The 20,973-nt window shown below is 38.0% G+C and overlaps 1 protein-coding gene across 2 annotated transcripts in view; it reads left to right on the top strand.

Annotated features, from left to right (window-relative positions):
* The first annotated feature begins 341 nt into the window (after positions 1-341).
* Positions 342-20,973, top strand: part of GPR63 (G protein-coupled receptor 63) — a 56,649-nt gene continuing 36,017 nt past the window's right edge. The window contains exons 1-2 of one of the 2 annotated variants that reach the window (XM_047860843.1): positions 342-552; positions 980-1,057. The gene's annotated coding sequence lies outside the window, so the exon portion shown is untranslated. Of the gene's footprint in view, positions 553-979; positions 1,062-20,973 lie in introns of both variants that reach the window. The other variant, XM_047860842.1, reaches the window with a different exon arrangement.

The raw sequence follows: 20,973 nt of genomic DNA, 5'->3' as shown, positions 1-20,973 counted from the left end.
GCAAGCCAGCGGCGGGAGCGGCGCTCGGGTGCTGGGTGCCAGCACTTGTCCTACCTTTGCCCAGGCGAAGGGGCGACCAGACACGGCGAGGAGCGGGAGGAGCGGCCGGAAACCCGCGAGCGCAGTACCCCTGGGGCAGGCTGGACGGCGGCCTCCAGAATCTCAGCGTCGCCGCCTGCCCCCTCCCTCTTTACTTGCCTCCGCCCCCTCTCCCCTCCTCCCCCAGCCCTCACGTCCTGAAACGCGGCGGGCGCCTTTAAGAGGGAGCTTTGGTTACCCTGGGGGCGGGAACCCCTCGGCAGATTGGGAGGCGGCGGCGCTCGCCCGCGATGCTCCTCACTTTCTGCTCCAGCTCCCGCCGCCGTCGCCGCCGCCGCCGCCGCCGCCTGGGTAGCCACACCGCCTCCTCCTCTTCCTCCTCCTCCTCTGCCTCGAAGCGTCGTTTTCTGCAGCGGAGAGAAGTGCTATGTCAGGAAAGTTCCGGGAGGGACTGGAGGGGGCAATGCTCCCTGGGCTCTGCTGCAGGCGCCCGCGCGCAGCCCTTTGTATGAGGTGAGCCTTGGGGTCCGCGGCCCCCCGGACAGGTAGCCACCCGCCGGGAGCGCGTCGCTCCGCGGCGCTGGGGAGGCGGTGCTGTCGGGCGGAGTGGCGGCGGAGAAGCAGCTTGCTTAGACCGAAGTTGTGCAGGAGAGGCTCGGGTTTTCGGGAAGGTTTTGCGGCAGCCCGCGCCGCACGGTGGGGGCCCGACCGGGACTCGGTTTCCCTGGGTGCCGCCTGCCTCGCCTCCCGGCGCCCCCTGGCGCCATCCCCTGCCCGCTGGAGCAGTTGGGCCTTCTAGGAAACTGGGCGGCTGCAGGTTGGCCCCCAGCGCCAGCTTTTGCTCGGCGGGGCTTTCTCCTCCAAAAGCTAAGTGCCAGGAGTGAGAGGAAGGGGATGGAATCCTCTTGAACTTTTACACTGTGCTCTCGTCCCTCTTTAGGCGTGAAATGGACCTCGTTTGCCCAAGTCCGGAAGCTCCCCGGGAGCTCTAACAGTTCTAAGAGCTTGCCTCTTACATGTGGGTAAGCTTGAGGCGCTGTGTGTCTGTCTTTCAGCCCTGGTCGGTTTTCAGCGTCGCCCTGATTTTAGTCCTCTCTTCCCCGCGCCTTTTGAAACATTCTTTCTTTCCTTCTCCTTCTCCTTCTCCTTCTCCTTCTCCTTCTCCTCTCTAATATCCTTGATGTACTGAACATACACAGACAAGTACAAACCCCCCCAGAGATATATCTTTATGATATGCCCTCTAGGTCTGACCCAAAATTTCAAACTGATCCTTTCGTCTCTGGTAAGATATTTAGATTTGGTCTGGACACTTATGGAGTACAGGTATCCCCCGTAGTAGGTATGCAGTTTTGTTTTTTTTTTTTTTCTTTCGGCAAGGTTTTAACTGTACCTTTTTAAAATAGGATTTTCGCTTTATTTATTTGCTTATTGGTGAATATGGTTTTCATTATGTGTTAGATTAAAAGGCTCCAACTAATTTTAAGGGTAGTATTTTTAAGAATCATAAAAAAAAAACCCAAACCAAAAACAAACCCTGATGTTTCTTGCATAATCCAACATTACTTCAGACAATTTTACCCCTGGATAAGGTATGTAATTCGTGTAATTATTTGATGAAACCTAATATATGAGTACATTTATTACACAAATGGGTAAGTTTTCTTTTTTCATGTGCCCTGTGGGTGAAGGAAGCCCATTTTCTCACACCTCCAAGTCTCTACTACACCTGTCTACTCCTCTTTCTGTCTTCTCCACTCACACTGTGTACATCTGATGTCAGTTGCAAATCAAAGATGCTGATGAAAAGTCCCTACATTTTGTGAAGTGTTGCATAGCCAAAGTTTTAGTGATATAATTGATTGCATCATCCAGATTATTTTAAACAATTAAAATAGAATGTGGGAGCTTGTTTAAAGAAAAGAATGTCATAAGTATTTGAATTCTCAGTTAAATGCGTTACAGATAATCTCTTTGTGAAAAAATACTACCAAAATAGAGAGGGAGTATTATAGGAAACATTTGCGGTGGTGAAGTTTTGAAAGGAAATCGTTACAGGATAATCATTAATATTATAACATCTTGTTAGGTATGTAAATTTTTATCTCTGAGCAAAATTTTGTTACTTTGCTCTCAAGTATACCAGAACTGAAACTTAGAACTCACCATCCCAGCATTTTCTGAAAATTGACAGCAAACTGAATGTTCTTGGGAAAAAATTTGTTTAGAAAAAGTCACATACTTAAGATCCTAACTGAAGTTACCACTTTACCTTAAGTTTGCTTGAGTCCAGACAAGAGAGAACTGCGTTAAGAATTTGGGGTTCCAAGGTGAATGGGACTTAGTTCCTAGAATTTACAATTTTCTAGGAAATTTAACAATTTTGAGATTTTATATATGGTTTATTTGATGTGAGAGATTGTTTTATGAATGATGCTTTTTTTAAAAAAAAATTAATCTCTACACCCAACATGGGGCTTGAACTCACCACCCTGAGATCAAGAATTGCATGCTCTACCTACTGAGTGATCCAGGTGTCCCTCAATGCTTCTTTTTGAAACTATATATATATCACAAATTTATATATAGAATTAAATAGCCCACATCTATCTATACTTACATATTTATATATCTGTATATCTAAAACAGGGAAAACTGTTCAGGTACTTGATAATATACATGCACCAGGAACACAGATATGAAAGATCAGAAGCTAAAAATACTTCCTGTTAAGGCTTGTCATCTCTTCAGCATTTTCATCAATTTCATCAGTATCAGTTAAGTTAAAAAAATACTATCTTCCCACATGTTCTTGTTCTTGCACAAGGCTTGGACCAGGAAGCCATATGCCAGTGATCTTAACCACATGTTTATTAAAATGGACTGAATTATCCCATCAGTGGATGATTGAACCAGGCATTTCTTATGCTTCAGTAATTTACCTTCAGTGGAAGAATCCCTAGGAAAAAATTGGCTTGTCAATATGATGTTTTCTTTTTTAACACTTCAAAAATGACCTTCAGGGCATTCTCCATAGGCCTGAGACTTAGAGAGTAGATCTGAAAGGCATGCGAGGCAAAACTTGGGAAGTTTTGGCACTCCAAGTTGTGAAACAATGTCCTAAGTATTTGATTTGAGACAGGTACCCATTAATGCTTGGGAAAATAATAGCTATGATCCAGTGCTCTAATCACTACAAGCTTTGGAGTATTTCTTCACCTGAAGCTGCTACATTGCAGCATATGTGTATGAAAATTAGAAATGAAATAATCTTTTAGACAGGTTTTTGCTTTATTTTCTAGGCATTTAAAAAAAATATATGTTTATATTTGTGTTTATATTTGCCACACATGCCCTTTGTTACAGGGGGCAATTTTATTTTATTTTTTTGGCAAGTATGAGGTGTATTTTAGGGTGAGTTCTTAGTGTTTACTTGAAACAGACAGTAAAGTGTTTCAAAGAGTTTATGTTGTGTCTCTTTGGCTTTTAAAAAATAAGATTTGAGATGTTTGATTATGAGCCTGAGATCATGGTCTTTCAGAAATGTTGGGATCTTGGTCGATTATAGTTTCGGTTTCCTGGGAATTTTTTGTTTAAGGTCAAATGTGGCCGTAATTTTAACTGGATGATCCACAAAATAGGTACTTTCACAACCACAAAACATGGAGAACATTCCAAATAATTTGCAGTTTAGGCAGCCCAACATGCTTTAGTGTTTAGTTGGCTTGAGGCAGTGTGCCACGCTTGTAAAAAATGGTTTCTGAAGCTGACAGTGAGCTGTTCCAGTCTTTGACTTCGACACATAGGATAAAGTGCCTTTTAGCCTCTATGCTGGCAAATACGGACAGAATTGGTAAAAGTAATTTGTTCCCATTTCTGTGTCTGTGACAGAAGATTCAGAAAATTCAAGCATGAAACTGTAGCTTCATATACTGGAAAGCTCTTTCATGTTTAATAAAAATGTAAGGAAAAGTTGGGAAGGTTGGATTTTAAAATAGCTCTCAGATCTTAGGCAGAAGAGGTGTATTTGCAGTTAGGAGGGTAATCTAGTGGTCCCATGTTGAAATTAATAATAACACTATTATTATCAGTATTTCCTTTGAGTGCTAGTTCTAAAGAAATTATATTCTCCCAGGCCCAATTTAGATTGAAAAACATCCCCAGCTGGATAGTGTACAAATAACCAATCACTTGGCATGTATGTTAATCAATTCTTAGGTAATTTTCAGTTGAAACCCTTATGTGTCACTTTAACCGTAAGTTTTTACATACCATTTGGGGCTTTTGACCCAAGCTTTTCTCTGAATTGACTAAGTCTTGTCTCTATCATTAAAGCCTTGAAAAAATATTTTAGGCAAAAATTTTTTATGTAGAAATTCTAAAGTTCTGCCTTGAGGACGTGGTGCCGAAGAAGGGGCATGATACCTTATTCTAGTTGCTGCCTTTCGAAAGCAGATGCCTTCACCTCTTCCTATTTTTTTTTTTTTAAATAAATTTTAGAGAAAGAACATTCGCAGGCGTTTAAAGATGCTTGACGTTGGATCAGAATAGGAGTTTCAACTGAAAGTTACTTAAGAATCAGTTGACTAACATTCATGTCAGGTGTTCAGTACAGTGGCAGAGGGTGTCAGCTGCAGGGTTTTTGATCTAAGATCGTCTCTGGAGGATACAGATTCACAGGCAGGTGGAGTGGAAAGGGGCGACTCCAGCCAGATCATCCATTGTCTTCCAGAGGGAAAAATGTTGCATTTTGTACACAACCACAAGTGTTTACTTATAATAAAAATCTGTTCTTTTCATCATTTTAGCTTATTTTTGCCATTACTTCTAGGCTGTATGTGAAGCAGGCCACCTTCTGCTCCATTTTGATTAAGTTTGCACAAATAGTAGTGCCTTCTGAAGTTTTACTGTCTGACAGTAGCAGAAAGTCTGTTCTTTAATTCTTTCAGCTAGTTCCCACTCAGTATTTCTTCAAACATGTTTCCTTTTTTTGAATTATTGAGCTCTTTAATAAAAGGAGTTTGGGTTGAAAGTTTCCCCCATTTTCCATGATAGGCTTTGGGTACATTTGTTCCCACAGAGAGGTTTAATGATGTTGGGAACTTCTCATTTTTGTTTCCATATTTTGTAAATAGTTGCTATTGTTAAGTTTCAAATATTTATTCTTTTTTAAAAAAATGTTTATTTTGAGAGAGAGATCATGAGTGAGAGTGGGGGAGGGGCTGGGAGAGAGGGAGAAAGAATCCCAAGCAGGCTTTGTGCTGACAGTGAGGGGCTAGAACTCAGGAACAACAAGGTCATGACCTAAGCCAGAGGCTTAACTGACTGAGCCACCCAGGGGCCCCTCAAATATTTACTTTTTATCCTTATGCTATAATAGATATTTTTTCCTTATGAAAGTGACACATGTTCATCATAGAACATGTAGAAAATCCAGACAAAATCAAAAAACCCCAAATCAAAAGAAAAGAAAAAAAGGAAAATTACCCCAACAGATAACAATTATTAATATTTTGGGGCACATGGTGGCTCAGTCAGTTAAATGTCCAGCTCTTGGTTTCAGCTCAGGTCATGATCTCACAGTCTGTGAGTTCCAGCCCCATGTTGGTCTCTCACTGGCACTGTGCAGCCTGCTTGGGATTCTCTTTCCCTCTCTCTCTGCCCCCCCACCCCCGTTCGCTCCATTTTCATTTTCAGCCTCCTTACTGTATTACCGTCTGACCTCCTGCCCGCAAATCTGATGCATGGTAGAACGAGTAGATACTGTTTCCTGTGTAGTCATCTCTAAGATTTAAAAATATTCTGCTTTTTGTCCTTTGCTGCCAACTCTGGGACTCTTCGTGTCCTGAGTATATGTGTGTGTCTATATATCTATATTTTACCTATATGTTCATCTGTATTTTTCTCTCTGTCAATAATATGAAACCTCATCTTGAAATTTTTTAATGCTTTTGTTTTATTTTAGAGACAGACTGGGAGAAAGGCAGAGAGAGCGAGGGAGACACAGAATCCCAAGCAGGGTCCAGGCTCTGAGCTGTCAGCCCAGAGCCCGACGCGGGGCTCAAACTCGTGAATGGTGAGATCATGACCTGAGCCAAAATCAGATGCTTAACTGACTGAGCCACCCAGGTGCCCCTGAAACCTCATCTTAACCAGAAACTACTTTTTGAAACCAGATAAATATCACTCTGGCCATCACAGAAACATAGTCACTTCTAGGGAAAAAATGAGATACTAAAATGGGTACAACCCAGGAAAAGGTCATGTGTAGACTGATGGTTAAATGTAGAGAGAATTCTCAACGTTGTTTTTATGACTGTCGTGACAGTTAGCCATCAGACATGACCCTAACGAAGGCAGAGTCACGTTTGCATTTTCATGTATATTTTTCATTTTTAGGATTTGGTCCTGGATGTTAAAGGAAAGAGAAAGTAAACCCATATGTACCAAACATATTTTCTGGGCCAGTTATTTTTTCAGGCATTGTTTTCTTCGCTGAAATAATTTGCTTTCCTCGTTTCTCTGAGGTTCTCTGTTCCCTTGGTATGCACTTCAGGATGAATTTTTTGTTTAGGTGAATATCATTCCCCTCTGTAATATCTCAGAGAATAAGAACCATATCTTTGTTTGGCATGGAATGTCACAGGTAGGTAAAGATTGAATAGGTAAATTGTTTTCATGAGACCATGTGAATGTTCACTGTTTACATGGTCAAGTTCAGAATATGCTATTGAAACTTATTTTACTATGTAATTTTTTAAAAGAACATTTATTGTGAAGTACATTGTACATATAAAAATGCATAAAGGATATTTATAAGTTAAAAAAATTGAATACCCATGGACCTACTACCAGAATTAAAAAGTATGATATACCTAGAATCCCTCTGTTTCCTCATTCTCCACCTAAAGTCAATGCTTGCTTTATCTCTAAAGCAGCATATTCTTTAGTGTTGGTTATTTTTGGACTTTTCGTAGAAGGAATTATATTAATTATCTATACTTTTATGCTTGCTTATTTGTTTGCTGTTATGTTTTTGAGATTTATCAATGTTCATAGCTATCATTTGTTTACATTTTTGTTTAGTGTTTTGTACGAATTCTGCAATTTATCCATTCTACTTTAAGGGACATTTGTCATTATAACTAGGTTTTCAGAAGTGTAAAGTATTAGCATAAGGTTTCCCTGATATTCTTTTATCTGTTTAATTATCGCTGCATCTGTGATATGTCCCATTTTTTCAAAAAAACTGCTGATTTGCTAATTTCTCTCTCAGTCTCCTTTAGTCCTGAGATATATAATTTCTCTTAATCTGTTCAAAGAACCAGCTTTTGGCTTTGCTGGTCATCTCTATCATATGTTTGTTTTCTCTTTCATTTTTGCTCTTTTATTGTCTTTCTTCTGTGTTCTCAGGTTTATTCTGCTATTCTAATTTCTTAGGTTGGGTACTTAGCTCATTAACTGTGAATCTTGCCTTATTAGAGGATAGTTAATTTCCCTTGAATCACTACATTAGCTGCTTATCAGAAATTTTTATGGGGGCGCCTGGGTGGCTCAGTTGGTTAGGTATCCGACTTGACTCAGATCATGATCTCACATCTGGTGACTCCCAGCCCCGTGTCAGGCTCTGTGCTGACAGCTTGATCCTGGAGGCTGCTTTGGATTCTGTGTCTCCCTTTCTCTCTGCCCCTCCCCACTCATGCTCTGTCTCTTTCCCTCTCTCAAAAATAAATAAACATTAAAAAAATTTTTAAAAATAAATTTTTGTGTAGTGTTTTTGCTATCATATAGTGCCGTTTGCTGTGATTTCTAGCTTCTAAATATACTTTGTTGTTGCTGCTGATTTCTACTCTACTTGTGATGTGGTCAGAGCATGTGGTTTCTATCATAGTAGTTCTTTGATGCTTTTTGATGTAAGCTTCATGGGCTAGCACAAATGTTCTGTTTTTAAATAAATGTTCCACGTGTAACTTGAAAATAATGTGTATTCTCCAGTTTCTGGGTGCAGTGTTGCATGTGGGTCCATGGGTATCCATAAGATGAAAGTTTCGACTGTGTTGTTTAAATATTTATACTTATTGACAGTTTTGTCTCCTTGATCATTCACTTACTGAGAAATTATAATAACGGATTTGTCAATTTCATCTTGATTATTTACCTTTGCTTATACATTCTGAGGTTTGATATTAGATGCTTTATAACCAGACTTTTAAATATTGTCATGGTAAATTAAACTTTTTATTATATGTAATGACCTTCTAAGTCTCTAATAGTGCTGGGATACCTGGGTGGCTCAGTTGATTAAGCCTCCAGCTCATGATTTCAGCTCAGGTCATGATTTCATGGTTCGTGAGTTCCAGCCCTGTGTCAGGCTCCGTGCTGACAGTGTGGAGCCTGCTTGGGATTCTCTTACTCCCTCTCTCTCTGCCCCTCCCCCACTCACTCTCTATCTCTCTCTCTCTTTCAAAATACTAAACATTAAAAAAAATCTCTAATAGTTCTATTTGACTTAATATTTTTTCTTTGATATTAATAAAATGATATAGGGTTCTCTATGATCAACTTGACATAGCTAATGTTTTTAGATGTGTCTTTTGTAAATAGCATATAGCTGGATCTTTGCTTCAGAGTTTAGTCTTTTTATATTTAGAATAAAGACTGGTATATTCTGGTTCATTTATTCTCATATTTTTATGTATTTTCTGTTCTTTTTCTGTGTCTTTCTACTCTCCTTTGTTGCTTTCTTTTAGATAGATTGATTTTCCACTTTTTTTACTATTCCTTTTATTTTGAGGGTTAGGAGATTACTACATAGTATCTACTTTTTTAGTAGATACCCAGACAGTTCTATGCATACTTGTATTAATCTTGTCTAAAGTTAATATCTTGTCTAAAGTCATGACTGAATTGTGTCCCCCCCGAATTCATATGCTGAAGCTTTAACCCCCAATGTGATTTTATTTGGAGACGGGGCCTATAAGGAGACAAGGTTAAATGAGGACATTGGGTATGGCCCTAATCTAATTAAGACTTGTGTTCATATAAAAAAGAGGAAGAGACACCAGAGATCTTTCTCTTCCTTCTGCACATGCGCAGTGGAAGGGTCATGTGAAGACAAAGTGAGAAGGTGGTTGTCTGTAAGCCAGGATGAGAGGTCTCACCAGAAACCAACACTGATAATCACCTTGCTCTTGGACTTTTAGGTTCTAGAACTATTAGAAAGTAAATTTCTGTTGTTTAAACCACCAGTCTGTGGTATTTTATGTTAGTCCTAGCAGACTAATACATTCTCCTTTTCTTCTGTTTTCTTATTTCTAAAGTTTATTATTTATTTTTAGAAAGCAAGAGTGTGAGTGGGGAGAGAATGTGGGTGGGGGGAGGGGCAGAGAGAGAGAGAAAGAGAGAGAGAGAGAGAGAGACAGAGAGGGAGAGAGAGAGAATCCCAAGCAGGCTCCACACTGATAGTGCAGAGCCTGATGTGAGCCTTGAACTCATGAACGTGACATCATGATCTGAACCAGGATCAAGAGTCAGACATTTAACTGACTGAGCCACCCAGGGGCCCTCATTCTTCTTTTAAAAACATGCAAATTCCTTAGAATTTTTTAACTCTTAATGATACTCATTTCCAACTTATGTGTTTTTGCTGATGAATATTTTAGTTCTAGCCTATTTTTTTTCTCTTTTAAGTTAAATGTTAATTGTTGTTAACATAAAGGTGTTAAACCATGTATTTGTATCTGTCCTTACCATTCCTTCCTGGATTTCAGACCTTCTATGTGGGATCACTTTTTTTCTGCCTGAAGTATATGCTTTTCTTTTCCTTTATTGAGGGTGTGTGTGTGAGAGAAGAAAGAGACAGATTTTTGTGTGATAATCCTTTTATTCCACCTTGGTTCTGGAAAGACTCCGTGGTATTGAATTTGAATTTGGCAGTTTTCTTTGTGCGCATCAAGAAATATAGTTTCATTGTCTTCAGAATTGTACTGTTGCGATTGAGAATTAAGCAGTCAAGTGAATTTTTTTCCTTTGTAGGGAAATCTGTCTTCCCCTCTAGTACCATCTAAGATCTTTTAAAGATACTCAGGTATTCTCTTTCTTCTTAAAGATATTCTCCTACTTGCTCTCTCTTGTTTCTGAATTTTCAGTCTGATATTTCTGGATATGAATTAAAAATCTGCTTGGCATTAGACAGATTACATTTGGGAACTAGCATCTTTAGGAATTCTGAAAAGTTCTGTTTCTTATCTTTTGAATATTTCCTCTCTATTAATTTAAAGATCTCCTTTTGGAACCTTAACTGCATGCTTGTTAGGCCTTCTGTATTATCTTCCTTGTTTCTTACCGCTTTAATGTCTTGATTACATTTGGGAAAACTAATGTTTCTATTTGCAGTTTACTAATTCATTTCAGCTGTGTCTAATATTTCACTTCGCTGATTTTGTTTTTAATATTGGTTATTGTATTTGTATTTCTAGAACCTTATTTCTTTTTCATATTTGCTTATCTCCTACTCATAATATCAACAATTTTTTATTTTATATTCTGATAACATCTATAACTGAAGTCATTTGGTGGGTCGGTTTCTGTCTGCCCCCCCAACCCCCACTCCCAGCTTCTTAATCACTAATGTTGCTTTTATCATTTTAAGGTTATGATTTTTGACTATGAGCTGCTCATTTTCTTTGGAATTTTATCTGTGGTACTTGTATCAGGCTGGGGTTGAAGGTGGGTTCCTCCAGAGGGGAAATGTATTTTGCTTCTGCGACTAGCTTGGTCACTCTCTTGACCTGGACACATTTTAAATCCGATTTCTCCTTGAAGGTTTTATTTTATTTTTTTTTTAATTAAAAAAGAAATCTCAGTACTAATTGGTAGTTACAAATCCTTTGGGGAAATCATCCATCTAGCACCAGACTCAAGACCTACAGTTTTCTTTTTCTTTGCCCTTTTGGCATGGAGGAATTTTTTATTCATTTCAAACATACAGCAAATGGAGCCCTTTGAAGCTTGATTGCTGTTGGGGTTTTCTGACAAATATTATGATGCTATAATCCCAACTCAAAATTCAATTTAAATCTGACTGTACTGAAGAAACTGCTTTGTTTCTGAGATTGTAGACATGTCCAAAATAGGATATCTTTGTTTTTCAGATTAATATGCAAACCTGAGCTACTAACTATAGGGTGTTTGCTTTTGAAAAGAAAAAGCAGACACTAATATGTCAGCATATGATGGCAAGCCTCTTATTTTTTCCCGTTTTAACTCCAATTTTATAGTTTATTTTCCTCTGCTGAGGTATTAGCACTTTCTCTTCCTAAGCCATAAACTTCATCTTGTTTACCTTCCCTTAGTATTTAGTCTTGGTTTTGTTCTTTAGGGAGTTAGTGCAGGCATCTTATTTTTTCAATTATTTGGTTACACCTGGTTACATCTTTGAACTTGAAAAACACTGCCAGTCACATTTAGCTTTCTGTTGCTTCAGATTTCTGCCTTTAAAATGGTAGTAGGGAAAGTTTAAAAGCTACCCATGGTCTGCGTTGCCCTTATTTATGCTCTCAAAAGCAGCAAGTGAAAGATGGCAAGCGGCAGGGTTCTTCTGGGGGGCTCACTTCTGAAAAGGAGTAATTATTCTATGATTATTTCAAATGGTTACATCTTGGTAAATATTTTAAGAAGCATATAGTTTTCTCTTTTGTTATAACATACTCATTTTTTTTCCCTTTAACCCTACGTAGGTTAGATGCGTGGGTACAGCCTTGGTTGTGATGAACAGTTAAAATAGAAGGAGTTTAAGAACGTCAAATTTATTTCTCCATGCTCAGTTACTGTGGATTAGCTATAAAAACTTAGATACAGTGATAAAATGAAGCCAAAAAAAAAAGGCCTAAGTAATTAACTTGAATACCTTTGGATAATTATTCCATTCATCAGGTGCTAATTACCCATGTCATAAACTTAGCTTTTACTATTTTCTCTGCTCTTTTTATGAAATAATTTTTCTTTTGCATTTTGAGTTTTAAAGTCCATTTTTTATCCTATTAATTTTCCTCATCTTGCATAGCAAGGCACCAGTATGGAAATGATTTCTGAAGCTTGAATATTAGAATCTTACTCTGCTAAGGTCTTTGTTCATATCTAGATTCTAAATTGTAATAAAATTCCAGGAAAAGATCTTTCTGGTAATTTTTTGTAATGAATAGACAGAACACTCATATGAAAACCCACATTACATAAAGCATCCATTTAGTGTGTGGCCCTGTCGAAGGGGAGTTTTCTGTTTGTCTAATATAAACTTGAGACTTGGATTGATCATTTCACTGAATGCTGTCCCTTCTAGAATCTATGTTAAATTCTGCACATTCTACTCAATTCCAGCATAATATGTATTCTGCATATAAGAAGAATTTTTAAATTTGTTTAATCAACCATTAGGCAAACTACACTTGGGCCCTTTTGGTGCAGTGGTTCTTGCCCTTATTGAATATAGATCACACACACACACACACACACACACACACACACACCACTTTCTGGCATCACTCCTTTATAACGCTGTATCTGCTATAGGGGAAATCAAATGAGAAGTGGGTGTGAATAAACTATAATACAATTGGAAAAACCCCACGTAAGTATAAGCAATGACGTTTGTACAGCAACATTTAGTGCTCTCCATCCTCCCTTTTTTTTGTGTAAGAGGCAATCTAGGAATTGCAATTTCGACTATTGCGTGTGCAGTTGACATTTGGCTAGTGAAGTCCCTATGGGCACTTGGTCTTACCAGCTGTATGTCAGTTGCATGGGCACTTTGTAAACTTGTAAGGCTTTTACTGATGCTTTGATCTTTGAGCAGAGTACTAGAGCATCACTAGCAGCATCACTGGTAAAGTCAGTGGGTAGCCCACTAATGAACAAACACCACAACCTCAACCCAAATCCTTTCTCCCTGTGATTTTGTGGTGCATGATGAGGAATTGTTCTTTGGTGTTTAGAATGCAGCTATTTTATCACCTTGATTTTGTTTTTCTTTAATTTCTAAAGGTTCAAAATGAATATTGCAGATTTTCTTTAAAAGATTTGTTTGCTGAGGCATGATTTGTGGTGTAGGAGGGGAGAGCAGGGTGGGGTTGGGAGGTGATATGCAGTACTTTGAATTTAGAATGCCAGTTGTGGAGCACTTTTTACTTAGAATGATCCTTTCCCATTGTTGGAAGTACAGCAAACCTGATTGAAAATTTAAATTTAGAAATAACAGAAATGGAAATAAGGTTAGGTTAGAGGAGATAATTATTCTTATGCATGCATTCTGCTTTAGGGTAACATTTAGTGGAATCCTTCACTTACTGAGGTTTCAAGATCCATTTTTATGAATTAAAAATTATTTGTCAAAAATTTGTTTTTAGAAAACTTTTTTTAGGACCATGTGCATTTCATAAAGTTTTATTTATTCTTGCAATGAAAGATTCCCACTTTTAGTCTTCATTTATTTATTTGTATTTTATTTGTATTTTATTTTATTGTATTTTATTGTATTTTATTTTATTTTATTTTAATTTTTAACTGTCTATGACCTATTTTCTCCCACCTCACCCACCAAAAATAAAACTGAATACAACATAAACTATAACTTTAAAACCAAATTATACTGGTCTTTAGCCTAGTACTTTTGGGCTCATTATTGTGGATAGTAGCATACTAACACAGAGCATGAGATTTAGAGACTATGGCAAGTCTATGCATATAGATGAGAAATGATGTTTTCTTTGTTTTCTTCTCTTTGAGAGTCCTGAGTTTTCCTTCACAGCACACAGAATCCTTTGGTTGTTTATTTTATGTTTGTGTGTGCTTGGTATAAGTCAGGGTTCTCCAGGGAAACAGACAGTAGGAGATACATGTGATTTATTATGAGGAATTGGCTCATATGATTCTATAGGCGGAGATGTCCTATGATCTGCCGTCTGCAAGCTTGGAGACCCAGGGAAGTTAGGGCCAGTGATATAAGTATCAGTTGAGGGTAGAAAGCAGGTTGGTGTTTCAGCACAGTCAGGCAGAGTGCAACATCCCCCTTCCTCTGCCTTTTTGTTTTGTTTAGGCTTTGCATAGATTGGATAATGCTCAACCACACTGGGGAGAGTAGTCTCTTTACTCTACCAATTCAGATGCTAATATTATCCAGAAACACCATCACAGACACACCTAGAAATAACATTTAAACCAGGCACCCTGTGTCCCTGTCCATCACAATGAGTCACCACACTAAGACTTGTGTTATGTAAGATCAGGAGATCTGTTTTGTTCTCCATTGTATGCTATGCTTAGAAGCTGGTTTAGAGCAGGTACTTCATAATTATTTGTTAAAGGAAAGAAGGAAATTGATTTAAAGAAATTTATAAGTCAAATTGAAAATTATATGTCAAAGATTTATGTAAAATACATGGGTAGTGAGCTACCTGGCTGGCTGTCGGTGGAATATACAACTCTTGATTTTGGGGTTGTGGGTTTGAGCCCTGCGTTGGGTGTAGAGATTACTTAAAAATAAGATGTTTAAAATGCATGGGTAGCATGGTGGAAGACTGCGCATCAGGGCAAAATATGCAAGGTAATTTCAGTTGGCATGGAATGACTCTATTGACATTTTGTTCGTCTTTGTCTGGTGGCTCCTTTGAATACTAAAATTAAAGTCTTCATAGATTTTTGACTCTAAGTATTTTAAGTATGACCTTTAGATTTTTCAGAATCTTCCCAAGTTAACCAGAATTATTTTGATCATGGCAGTGAATCAAGGTCAAACAGATTTGCCATTATTTCTGAGGATGAGTCAACACTGCTCTACAGCAATCTTATTTTGAAATGGCATACTAACAACAGAATGATCTTTAATTTGGTGCTGTTACTCCTGTGTTATCTTCTAGCTTAGTAATTGCATATTTTCCTGTATGTTCATCATTGGTATTTGCTATGGCAATTAATTAATTTCCATATGACAGGATCAAGGGGCCAGTGATTTGAGCAGCCTTCTTTAAAAAAAGAAAAGATACAGTTGATCACTATACATATATAATCAAGAGATTATTTGAGATCTCTTGTGATATCATTAAGGTCTTCTGATTCTACATTCTGTGAAATTTCTATGATACCGTAAGAGAACATATGTTTAGTTGTTGCAGGTGAGGTGAGGTAGTAAAGTGGTGGGGTAGGGAGTCTCATAAACTGTCTTATATCAAGAGATCATTTTTGAACCATCTTAGGCAGTGACATTGTCCAGATGTGTAGGAAGAAAGAGACTACGACCTAAGCATATTTGTCCCCACTTATTTTTAGTAGACAGGTAGCATGTCATATGAATCTAGTACAGGACCTGGCACATGGTTGATGCCCTAGACATTTGTGTTGAACTGATTTGGCTTGAGCTCTCAGGGGCAGTCATAGTCACAGTCACAAATCATGTTGTTACGAAAAAGAAATAGGCTATACTTCAGTTGCGCTTAGAGATGGGGGAATAAAATGGGCATGGTTGTAGTGGACTGTTTCTGAAAGGTCTAGGAAGGAATATATAGACTTCCATCATGTTTGAAGCAACGAAAGAACAAGAGAAGCTGTATGTATCTCTTTTGTTCTGAAAAAAGACTATTAAAAGTCACTGTTCTGAATAAAGGGGGCAGATGCTGGAGTGGAGAAGGTCAGAGGGAGAGAAACAGAGGTATGTCAAAATCATAGTGCAGAATCTTGAAGTGAGAAACAGATTTAAGTTCAGTTTGGGGTGAGAAAGAGAAAACAGTCATTTGCAAGGGTAATGGAGTAGCATCCCAAATGTCACTGCAGTGCTGGCGTTGTAGAGGACATGGTTTTCTTTTCTGGCCTGAATTGAACTGCTAGCTCGTATTTATTGAGCACTGATAATGCGTCAGTACTTTACATTTTCTGTCTCAATGTAACACTTACAACAGCTTCATGAACTAAGGTGTATTATCGTGATCTCCATTTTTCTGAGGAACCAAGAGATGAGGTAATCTGCCCTGTGACACACAGTTTGTAAATAGCAACCAAGTACTATAAGTGAACTCAGGTTCACTGCTAAGGTGAACATGGTGAGCATCTGGAGGAAGAGTATGGAAGTTGCTCAGTTGGACACTTATGGTGGCCCTGACTTTTTATTCCTTCCAAAGGACAAGCCAAATCATTTGCAGTAAGAGGCAGTGGAGAAGAAATACCAGTACGATAGTAGAAAACATCAGTTTTGATTAGATAAATTTATTTGAAGCCTTTGGAAACAAACTCTCATCGTGCTAACTTTGTGTCTATTAATGAAAAATTAATTCTAATTCTCATGCAGATAGGATGCGTAGAGCGTTACTTAAAAGAACAGGTTTACGGGCACCTGGGTGCCTCTGTGCTGACAGCTTAGAGCCTGGAGCCTGCTTTGGATTCTGTGTCTCCCTCTGTCTCTGCCCCTTCCCTGCTCATGGTCTGTCTGTCTCTCTCAAAAATAAATAAACATTAAAACAGTATTTTAAGAGAACAGGTTCAAAGAGTGGAGTATAGCTGAGTTGTACCCAGAAAGTCAGATGATGCTAAAGTGGGATTAAAAGAAAAAACTCCTGAGGTGCCTGGGTGGCTCAGTCAGTTAAGCATCCCGACTTCAGCTCAGGTCATGATCTCGGGGTCCATGAGTTCGAGGACCATGTCAGGTTCTATGTTGACAGCTCAGAGCCTGGAGCCTGTTTTGGATTCTGTGTCTCCCTCTCTCTCTGCCACTCCCCTACACACATTGTGTCTCTCAAAAATGAATAAATGTTAAAAAAAATTAAAAACTCTTGAGTTAGCATGAAAATAAAAATAGGCAGGGTTTGTTTATTTGTTGTTGTTTTTGGCTTTTTTTTTCCTTTAAATTGCATTGATTCCCAGGGAATGTTTCTGGGAACCAGAATGGTGATACAGAGATTAATATGAAAAAGTAGGCACTGGTTTTTTGTTTTTTGCTTGTGTGTGTGTGTGTGTGTGTGTTCTTTAATTTTATTTTTTTAGTAGATAAATAATTGGAGGAAATATGGGGTACTTTAAAAAGTAGTGACTAGATAAATGATCATATTTAAAATTTATGGTTTTGGGGATAACAAATTCTATTCTCATAAGTCTGTTATACCCTTCAAGGATCAATGGGAGTACATTTCTTGCATAATAATGGAATAGGATGGTACACTTGATTAATTCCTCTGGTCACCAGTTTCTAAATTTTCAAATATTGTATTATGTTTTAGCTATGGCCAGTAGGCATCATGAGATAGAAGGATGCTTATTTTGCTTCTGTAATGTCTTTCCTATGGAATAGAGTTTTTTTTAAAAAAGAAATATCTTATGATCATTGAAAATAACTGTTATGTGAAAATGTTGTTTAAGCAGAATTTTTTCTTGAATATAGGAAATCTCATTTGGCAAGATTTGGAAAATACATAAAAATACAGAAAATACAAAGAAAAAGTATTGCTAAGAAACTTACTGGTCAGAAACATGTATTGATATTTTGATGTGTTTCCTTCCAGTCCCTTTTAAGAATTAAAAAAAAAAACAAACATAGCAAGAGCATACTGTATAAACAGCTTTGTCTGTTTCCTTCACTCAACATGTTTGCATAATATTTTCTTATGTCATTAAATATTCTTCAGAAATAGTTTTAATGGCTGTATAGCATTCTATGATATAAAGCACATAATTAGCTCAAACTGTTTCCTTAATCTGAATAGGTTGGTTTTCTTGCTATCATGTACATGAAATTTTTTAACAGTTTTATTTTTTTTTTAAATGTTTGCTTATTTTTGAGAGAGAGAGAGAGAGAGAGAGAGAGAGAGAGAGAGAGAAAGGGGGAGACACAGAATCTGAAGCAGGCTCTAGGCTCCAAGCTGTCAGCACAAGTCTGATGCGGGGCTCAAACTCGAAACATGAGATCATGACCTGTGCTGAAGTCGGACACCTAACCGACTGAGCCACCCCGGCATCCCAGCAGCTTTATTGAGATATATTTAACATTTCATAAAATTCAGCCATTTCAAATGCATAGTTCAGTGGTGTTCAGTAATTTTGCCAAGTGGTACAACCATCACCATAATTGATTTTTGAACATTTTCTAACCCCAGATAAGATCCCTCACACTCATTTATAGAATCTCCCCTCCCATCCTTAATCCCAGGCAACTGCTAATCTACTTTCTTTCTCTATACAAATAATTGACTCTTCTGAATAATTCATATGATTGAAATTATGTATTATGTGGTTTCTTGTGACTGATTTCTTTTGCTTACCTTAGTATATTTTGAGGCTCATCCTTAACAACATAGCAGTATCTGTACTTTATTCCTATTCATTGCTGAACAGTATTCCATTGTAGGGATATATACATTTTGTCTATCCATTCTTCAGCTGATGGACATTTAGGCTGTTTCCAGCTTTGTGCTATTAAGAATAATGCCACTGTGAATGTTCACATGCAAGTCTGTGTCTGAACACACATTTCCTTTCTCTTGGGTTGATACCTAGGAATGGAATTGCTGAGTTGTATGGGAGTTTTATGTTGGACTACTTGAGAAACTACCAAATTGTTTACCAAAATGGTTCCACCATTTTACATTCCTACCAGCAGTATATGAGGGTTCCTATTTCTCCATATCCTTACCAACATTTGTTATTGTCTGTCATTTATTATAGTCATTCTAGTGGATGTGAAATATTTCAGTGAGGTTTTTTTTTGATATTTATTTATTTTTGAGAGACAGAGTGTGAGCAGGGGAGGGGCAGAGAGAGAGGGAGACACAGAATCTGAAACAGGCTCCAGACTTTGAGCTATCAGCACAGAGCCCAATGGGGGCTCGAATACAGGAACCGCGAGATCATGCTCTGAGCCGAAGTCAGAAGCTTAAACAACTGAGTCACCCAGGTGCCCCCTCAGTGCATTAAAAAAAAATTTTTTTTAATGTTTTATTTATTTTTGAGACAGAGAGAGACAGAGCATGAGCAGGGGAGGGACAGAGAGAGAGGGAGACACAGAATCCAAAGCAGGCTCCAAGCTCTGTGCTGTCAGCACAGAGCCTGACGCGGCTCGAACTCACAAACTGTGAGATCATGACCTGAGCCGAAGTTGAATGCTCAACCAACTGAGCCACCCACGTGCCCCTCAGTGCATTTTTAATATATATTTCCCTAATGACAGTGATGTTGAACATCTTTTCACACACTTATTAGGTATTTGTATATCTACTTTGTTGATTTGTCTATTCATCTCTTTTGTTCCTTTCTCAAATGGATTTGAATATTATTAAGTTATGAGGGTTCTTTGCACATTCTGGGTACAGGTCTTCTATTTGATAGGAGTTTTGCATATACTTTCAGTCTGTTTCTTGGCTTTTTGTTTTCTTAATTATGTTATCTGAAGTGCAAAATTTTTGAGTTTTGCTGTTTTGGTGTCATATATATGAATTCTTTGCCTAACCCAAGGTCTGGAAGATTTTATATATACTTTAATTACTTGAACTTTTAAAGGGTATTTAAAAATATTTCTTAAGAATGGATCCTGAGAGGGGCGCCTGGGTGGCTCAGTTGGTTGAGTGTCCGACTTTAGCTCAGGTCATAATCTCGCGGTTTGTGGATTCGAGCCCGCGTCGGGCTCTGTGCTGACAGTTCGGAACCTGGAGCCTGCTTCAGATTCTGTGTCTCCCTCTCTCTCTGTCCCTCCCCTGCTCACACTGTGTCTCTCTCTGTCTCTCAATAATGAATAAACGTTAAAAAAAAATTAAGAATGGATCCTGAGAAGTAAAATTTCTACAAACTTGTAATACATTTATTTTTAATAAAGTTAAAAAATATTACATATAAGCAGGAAGGTGTACAAATCAAAGGTGAAATAGCTCAGTGAAATTTGAAAAAGTGAATACATGTGTATAACCACCACAGATGGTCCATCATCCTAGGAACCCCAGAACCTCCTAGAAGGTCCTTCCCAGTCATTAATTGTACTCTTCCCCAAAGGTAAGCAGTAATACCAACACCAAAGATTCATTTTGCCTGTTTTTGAATTTTATGTAAATGGAGTAATACTGTATATACATTTTTGTGTCCATGTCTTTTGCTCAGTATTTTATTTGTGAGATTCATCCATGTGGTATGTTGCAGTCACTTGTTCATTTTCATGGTTGTACAGTATTTCATTATATGAATATACCACATTTGTCAGTGCTACTTTTTTTTTTAATCAGTGCTACAATTGATGGACATGTCTGTTCTAATATTTGGCTATTTCAAATAGTGCCATTAGGAATATACTTGTACTTGACTTGTAGTACAGAAATGTGAACATTTCTGTTCAGCGTATACTCAGGAGTGGGATTGCTGGGTTATAGAGCAGGCATAACTGCAAATTTACCATAAATGGTACCAGTTTTCCACAGACGGTTACCAATTTCCACTCCCAACAGCAATGAATGAGAGTTCCATTTGCACCTCGTCGTGACCAGTAGTCATTGTTTTCTGTCTTTTTAATTTTAGCCATTCTGTTAGATTGGCCTTTTTTGTGTTTTGTTTTGTTTGTTTGCATTTCCCTGGTGAATAATGAGGGACTGCACCTGTTTTGTTGTGTGTGTGGCTATTTGGGTATCTTTCTTTGTGAAGTTTTTATTTAGTTCCTATGCTCATTTCTCACCTGGATTGTTTGTGTTTTTCATAAAAATTCATAGCATTAAAAATATGTACATATATTCAGGGTATGAGTCCTTTGTCAGTTATGTGATTGCAAATGTCTTTTTCCTTTTGACCTGCCTTTTCATTTCCATAATGATCCGTTTTGGTCAATTTATCAATCTTTTCTTCATAGCTAGTGCTTTTGATGTTCCATTTGTGTCTTAAAAAATAAACTTCATTTGGAAACTTAATTAAGAAACCCAAACTTGA

The sequence above is a fragment of the Prionailurus viverrinus genome, chromosome B2, assembly GCF_022837055.1.
Source record: "Prionailurus viverrinus isolate Anna chromosome B2, UM_Priviv_1.0, whole genome shotgun sequence".
Classification (NCBI taxonomy): Eukaryota; Metazoa; Chordata; class Mammalia; order Carnivora; family Felidae; genus Prionailurus; species Prionailurus viverrinus.
Note: the sequence above shows the minus strand (reverse complement) of the source record. Positions and strands in the feature narration are given on the sequence as shown.